Genomic DNA, 6863 nt, shown 5'->3' with positions numbered 1-6863 from the left:
TTTGCTGCGTTCAACACAACTCGGTATTTTCACGTTGCAAATTACAAGCTGAGTTCAACCCAGTTCAGCACCAGCTCATCAAAATGTCTCAAAAATGGCTGACCAGTACTGAGTAGGATCTCCCACTTCAGGTGGCGTTTGAAGTCATTTATTTAATTCAGAGATTGGAAAATCCCTCGTTCCGAGTTGTTTGGAATGCAGCATTAGATCATGTTTTATTATGAGATATTTCTGGTTTGGAAGAAGATCGTTGGTTGAACAGAGTTGTAATGTGTGTGATGCGTTGACTCTATCGGAACAAACCGCACACAGTTCGATATTAATTGTTCTATGTCTGATTTTTAATCTTCATGCGTGGAGTCTGTAACAGATAATAAATATTCAGACTTGGAAAAGTATCATGTGTCTATTCTGCATTAGCTGCAATCGGTTGCATGAATCGGAATCAGACATCAGACAAAAAGTGCTGCAATGCATTTATATAGACCAGTGGTTGCCATGTAGACCTCACTACTGCACACTTAAAAAACATAACAATGTAATGTCATATACAATTCAGCCCTACAGTGAAATTTTACCTATCCTGTTGAAGGATAATAATAAATATAATATATAATAAAATAAAATAATAATAATAATAATAATAATAATAATAATAATAATAATAATAATAATAATAATAATCTGTAAGCACACAAGAAAACATCTTAATCAGAATTATCACTTTATTTCATTAATTACCCTCCTGGCATTTTCACTGACAAACCAATAATACATTTGTTCACCATTAAAGGGTATCTTACAAAGGCCAATGTGTACTTTGTGGCAATGCACAGAGGCTACTGACTGCTGCTTTATTTATATTTATTTTGGTTTCCAATGTTGTCATGCAGTTTGAATTTTTTCTTCACTTAACCCCATGAGAATTTGCGTACCCCACTTTGGGAACCTAGGATATAGGCTAATACAAAAATAAAATATCCTGAAGACGATTCAGAATAGGATTTAATAATAATAATAATAATAATAATAATAATAATAATAATAATAATAATAAGTCTGTGAGCATTTTTCAGTTGTTTCATTTGTTTTACTCAAACTCCCTCGAGTTAAAAACAACATTATTATGTGTGTGGTTCTTCTCTCTGGTAGAAAGCTACATGGTTACTGTGAACTTCTCTCTGTGACATAAATAAAAAAAAGCAGAAACAAGGAAAAGAGTTGACACATCACTGGAGGGTGGGGGGTGCTGGGGGTTTTGGCTCTAAAGGACTTGAGATGCCTCCGGATTTTTCCATGACAAGCTATTGTTTTTTTTTTTTGTTTATTTATTTCATTTAAGACATTAAAACATTTCTTTTTCCTCCACATTGAAAAAAGAAAAAAATATGACTGAAAGGAGCAGAAAAGAGTAAAAACTTATAACATCTGCCCCTCCTTAGAAAAAATAAATAAATAATTACATTAAACAAAGTCAAGCTGCAACACAAACATTGTCAACAACACAGTTACACTTCTGTCTCATAGCTCTTCTTCAGCATATGGCATATTGTAAAATGTGCCATATTTACAATATTCACAAAAAGAAAAAGAAAAAAGGAGATAAACAAAAACATAACCATCGTTTTCATGTCATCTCATATTAAATATATTAAAATCTAATTTTCACACTCGTTAAACATTGAGGATTTTATGTATTTCTTAAATTCTAGGAGAGTTCCTGACTCTTTCATTTCCTTCTGAAGTACGTTCCATAAAGAAAGTCCTGTCAGTGTGACAGTTTGTTTCATTGTTTTTGAGTTAAATCTGTTCTTTTTAAAAATTATATTAAAAAATTATATTATATTATTTAAAAGGTCTGTTCCTTTTAAATAATATAGACTCTTTTTTTCAAACCTTTGTTCGATGTTCATTGGCAATGTTTATTTATTGGCTTTATACAAAATCTGAAAAATATTATAATCAACAACATCATTAAATTTTAGTGACTTACATTTAATAAATAATGAGTTTGATTTATCTCTATGTTTAATGTTATAGTTTTCGTTGCCTTTCCCAATGTTGAGCGGTGGGAAAGGGCCACTTTGTTTGTATGAAGCGGTGTCGGGGAGGAATGCGGGGTTCAGCCCAGGAGGTGATGGACTCAGAGGAAAGTATGATAACTCCCACTCTATTCAGATTTATGTTGAAGGCAGAGGGGCTCCTCTGGACGCTTGTCAGCGGACTAGCAGTACGCCGCCTCTTTGCTCCGAGGCTGCCAAAGCTAATGTTTGGTTGAACAACCCCTGGCTATTCTTCCACTTCTTTCTCTTTTGTGTGTGTTTCTCTTTCTCTGCCACATGGGAAAGTTAGCAGTTATATAATGCTCATTCGGAGTTCTTATCGTCTAGAACAGGAACTGTAGAACTTTGATGGTTGAGATGCGTCTCCTTGAAGTGAGCTTTTGAAAAAGATATGGGTTGAAGAGAATAGTTTTGACAAACCTGTTCTAATGGAAAAAAAAAAATCGACAGCAGGTAATTGACCTTCAAGTATGATAAGAGTTTGGTTGTGAATTCAAAGCTGGATTGGAGGGAGGGGTAGGGCTAAGCTAGGGTTCTTCCTTTAACTAAAACATTCAGTGAATACTTTCAGTTGCTGTCCTTGGTGTGAATAAGTTGGCAATTAAGATCAATGGACTTCCAGGCATTTATCTCTTAACAAAACTGAAAAAGAGCTCTGAATGTGAAACTAAAGGTAAACAGAGGGGTTTTTTTCCCCCACAAATTGCTAATATTGTATATCCAAAGCTAAAGCTAATACACTGTAATTTCCAGGATAGCCTATAACTCGCTTCTTCTTGAATCTTTAATTTGTGTAAAAGTGAAAGCAAATCGACTTCTCGCTCTGCCGAGAACGCAGTGAAAGCCTGTTTAGATTAGATTTCTGAAAATAATAAGCTATGCTAACTAGCATCAAGTATTCAAACCAACAATAGTTTGTTTATGTCTGGTTGCACAGAGAACGTTGTTTCTGGTTTCTACTCCGTAAGCTAGAGAAAGATGACTTTTGAAATCGTGGCCCCTTGGCCCAGACGGTGATAATGTCATGTGATGCCCATCTCTGTTCCAGTTTCTTCAGACACTTAATTGTGACGAAATAGGAAGAGAATGAACCCACAGAAAATATCAGAATTACATCAAGCAGAACAAATCACCCCTCTTGTGATATATATTCTTACGTTCTTCTTGTTAAATGGGGGGACTTGTGTCGTAATTCACTTTCTTTGCAGCCGTTGAATTAATTTCTATATCAAGGAGAAAAATTAAATTTAGATCCTATTCTCTTAAAATCACACTGTAACCTTTGAGTCGAGGCGTTGGACTCCCTTTAATGGTGTCAGGCTGAGTCCCAGCTGTGCTCATCTCTCACCTTTTTACTTTTTACAGGCAATCTGAATATCCTGGTCCTCTCTGCACCTTCTCCCCATCCTTTCATTACCGTCTCATTCATTCATTCTTTCATTTATTCCCAGTCCTTTTCACGGCTGAGGACACCTGCAGGCCCATTCATCGTTCTCTTTGAGTGTAATCAGAGAACGCCACACTCCCTCCTTTCATCTGACGTCTGGGAATTGAAGGTGAGATTGCAGTTGTGAGTTGTTCAGCCTTGCGGTCAATGTCTTCACAAATTAGACCTCAGTTGTTCGCAATTTGTGGATAAATAGTGACTGACAGGAATCTGCCTTGTAAAATTGTAGCTTTGACAAAAATCTGGTGTTGGTTGGGTTTTTTGTCTTTCTTACCTTAACTCTCTGTCTTCGCCCCGGAAAATATGATATATAAATATAATATGCCCTGACACTTGATGGCTATAAAGACACTGGTATATTCTGATGCCTCTTTTTTGGTTTGCTAAACTAAGTGACTTCACCCCTCAAAAATGGTCAATTCATACTATGTAGACAAGAACCAACATGTCCACTCTGGCAGAAATTAGACTTAAACTTAAATGTAATTGGGAACGTTTGTATTTCTGTTACAACATGACTGAGCCCACCTAGCTCAGCTCTGTTTTAGAAACAAGGCTGTAGGTTTGGAAAATCACAGTTTTTGCATTTTTCTTGCACAGAGAAAACTCCCACTTGTCAGCACAGCCGTTTTGGGCTATAGGCGCACTATTCAAATGCATAGGGAATGGGATCCATAAGCCACCAGAGGGCCCAACTAAGTCCTAGTAGAGGCGTACATAGAAATCTACTCAATGATGTTTTAAAGAGTGGTTGTAATGACTGTAGCGTGTTTAACGTGTATAGGGTCATTGATCGTCGCAGTTTGCGGAGCATTTATTAAATTAGACACAGTAAGTGGCAATCTCTCTTTCAACAAACTTCACAATAACAGAAAACTTGCAATAGCTCCATCCATATATTGTCTGGCTTTGGGCAAATGGGAAGAGCATCTTTTTTGTAAAGTACCACAAGAATCTTAACAAATCCTGATGCTGAAAACCTTCCTCCCAGGACACATGCTGTCCCATGTGTGTGTAATTTTTACATGACATTGCCTGAGGTCGGCACACGATAAAGCAAAGAAGTGTGTGTGTAACATAAGGAAGAAGAATAAAGGGGTGCACAACCGCTTTCACTGGTAATCCTAATCCCTCACTATGCACGCGGCCGTTGCAGGTGGCAAAAACCATTTCTCGGGCCGAGCAGTCAATGTTTGTATTCATGCTAACATTGACCCACCAAACCTTCTGAATATGGCAGAGCCCCGTGGAGACCTTTCCTCTTCTGTTGTCCCAATCCAGGGGATCCGATGGACACACAGAGCGCCATCTGCCCCTCGACAAGATTAAACAGTGCCCTGGGCCAAGAAATCATCCAGCATGGCAGATTAAATATGAAATATAGGGCAGCAATAGTTGTGCCACAGCATGGTTAGATTTAGCTGCGCCTCAACATGTTTGTCCTACTAAACAGTTTTGCTTGTGTCTTTATTTTTCCGTCTCAGTCTTTCAGAGTAGTACTCTGTCCCATAAATGTGCTGAAACTGAAAGACTTGAATGAGTGAAATGATACAAAAATGAGCAAATGTGTGGAAAACCGAGCGTGAGCAAAGACCTCCTCTTCGTCAGTGGTTACTATAGAAACTAGGTCTCTCCTCTCTCCCCCCGAGGGTCTATTTGAAGCCTCACATTTTTTTTGTGGGGACAAATTAGCACCACTCACCCATCGCTGTAGCATTCTGCTTTTGTACTGGTGTGACCTTAAAGTTATCATGCATATCTGCGCCCCCCCTCCCATGCATGTTCATGAATGCGTGCCAATTCATTTGCACACATCCTTTTACACATCACCCCCCAACATTTAGGGAGGAATCCTGAACCCAGTTTTGTGTCTCTGCTTATCATTGTGTGAATGACAGCCCTTGTCAGTTTCTGAATGTGCTTTTACAATGTAGGGAGGAAGCGCGAGGGTAACGTTGTGCAATCGCTTCAGAAAAACCTTTCTTCACTGCGTTTGAGACAAACCAGACACACACACCAGACACACACAACATAATACTAACAACCAAAGCTACATGCATGGTCTTTTTCATTCTAATGCTTCATACCTGGGGAGCGCAAGAGTCTCATTTGCTCAGATATCTGGAATGAGTTTATTCTTGATAAATTAGAAATGTACGTCCAAGAAAGTGTTTCTCTTCTGACGCCCATCCTTAATGTCAACCATCCCAGATGTGCATCATTTTATTCCTCCATTATGGTCTGTTTCCATTACTTACTTGTTGTCAATTCCAACTTTTTCATCACCCCAATACTTGACCAATACCAAATGTTATCAAAAGCATGTAAACTATGTGGTTTTTAGGCAATGATTTACATGCAAACATTTGTGCTGTAGAAAATACTATTTCATAAGAAACTTTATAACACTGAGGATTTGTGTTCCTATTTAATAATTCACTTTTTTAACTGGATTGCCCTCAAAGCTGGTGGGGGCGATAACTAACATTTTTTAAATGAACCAGTAATTTTTCCATTAGTTGTTTTCATCCGCTATAGATGCCATGGGGCCTCCAGAAACATTGCCAAAGAGACATTTCTGGTGTTTTCATGGATTGAAAGCTGTTGATATTATGGCTTTTCACGGAAACACCCAAATACGGCCAAAATTTCTTGTCTCGCAGGGTGATGTGCATATCACAGGAACACCATAAAGAAACCGAAACACAAATGGCGTCAAGCAAACCACTGTTGTATTTCCTTGTCTGTGAAGAAACACAAGAAAATCTATCTGGGTAAGAATGAAGTAAAAACACTCCAAGACATTCTTTTGCTTCAGCACTGGTTTTGTATTCTTCTGCGGGATTTCCAATTCAGCAATGCAATGTGTGAAACTTTTATGAAATTCAAGTCACTTGACCATTTATCAACAAACCCAATGTTTGTGAAGAAGTTCAAAACAATCTTGCATGTGGCAATTTCAGCCTTCGTCAATTGTTTGTGAGTCCATCCACCGCCTTGCATCTCAGTATCAGTTTCATCTTCCCCACCCCTACACTCCATCCAAGACCATTTGCTCATCTAATTCTTTTCTTCTCTCATCCCACTCTCCGCTCCTTTTGGGACGGTACTTTCCGTGTTGCTCAACCCTCCCTCATCCTGCAGATATCTGTAACACTCCATCTCTGGAACATGTTTTATGCGTCCCTGAAAACTCATCTGTTCAAACTGACCTTAAACGCCGTCACAACCCAGTTTTACTGCACGTGTTGGTTTGTGTTGTTTTGTTCTGTTTTTGGTTGTCTATGCTCATTTTTCATCACTCTTGGGTTTCCTTTTATGTTTGCATTAGAAATTGCAGTTCCACATCTCTT

This window comes from Gouania willdenowi, chromosome 22 (assembly GCF_900634775.1).
Source record: "Gouania willdenowi chromosome 22, fGouWil2.1, whole genome shotgun sequence".
NCBI classification, from domain to species: Eukaryota; Metazoa; Chordata; class Actinopteri; order Blenniiformes; family Gobiesocidae; genus Gouania; species Gouania willdenowi.
This window is presented reverse-complemented; position numbering follows the sequence as displayed.